Raw genomic sequence first — 823 nt, 5'->3', positions numbered from 1 at the left:
GAAGAAAATATCAAAAAGTTAAAAATCCAGAAATAGTCCTAATTTTAACTACATTGCATTTGAGTATGGAGAGGCAACTATCTGGAAGTATTTTACATAAAAAATTTACTAAGTATTGCCCGGTTTGTAGTTGCAGTTAAAGAAAACACATGAAAAGGCACGATTTTTTTAAATTCGAAAAAATGTAAATATTTCAAAAACGGTGATACTTTTACCTGAACATTTTTTGTTTATCAGTGAGCTCACCCCACCACCTACCTTCCCCTAAAGTTTGGCACGTTACTTCTGGGACACCCTGTATATTTAACTCGTGCGCCGGGTATTTAATGTTCGGCCTTGTCGAACTTAGACATCTTTACTGGTGTAGTTATTCCGCCTCATTACGAGTGTAGTGTCGAAATTCAATTTTCAAGTTTTTCAGAATTGTACCGCGTGTCCCTTGGGTCCCGAAATCTATCACTGAGAAAAATTCACACGTCTTTCAAATTAATTTTAAAAAAATGAAAATAAAATAATGAAATATCGGCATCTTCCAATTATTTTGCTTTGCTTTGCTGTTCGTTTTCGTCCTAATAAAGTATTTAAAACATACCGTTTTTAAGAAAGACTTTCTGAATTTGCGGAAGATGCGGTTTTATCGGGAGTGCCGGGAAAGGATTTTAGTTTTGTCCCGCCCGAAAAATTCTACAGACCTTCCCGATAGCGCGCATGCCGCCCAATTTGTAATCAGTACCGTGGGTCCCGCGGGTCCCAATATCCCGCGCCGATCTCTATCTGGCATCAATAAGAAAATCGAAGAAAAAGTTAAACAAGATGGGCTCTA

This window comes from Rhagoletis pomonella, unplaced genomic scaffold (assembly GCF_013731165.1).
Source record: "Rhagoletis pomonella isolate Grant_MI unplaced genomic scaffold, Rhpom_1.0 Rhpom_scaffold_00004, whole genome shotgun sequence".
Classification (NCBI taxonomy): domain Eukaryota; kingdom Metazoa; phylum Arthropoda; class Insecta; order Diptera; family Tephritidae; genus Rhagoletis; species Rhagoletis pomonella.
Note: the sequence above shows the minus strand (reverse complement) of the source record.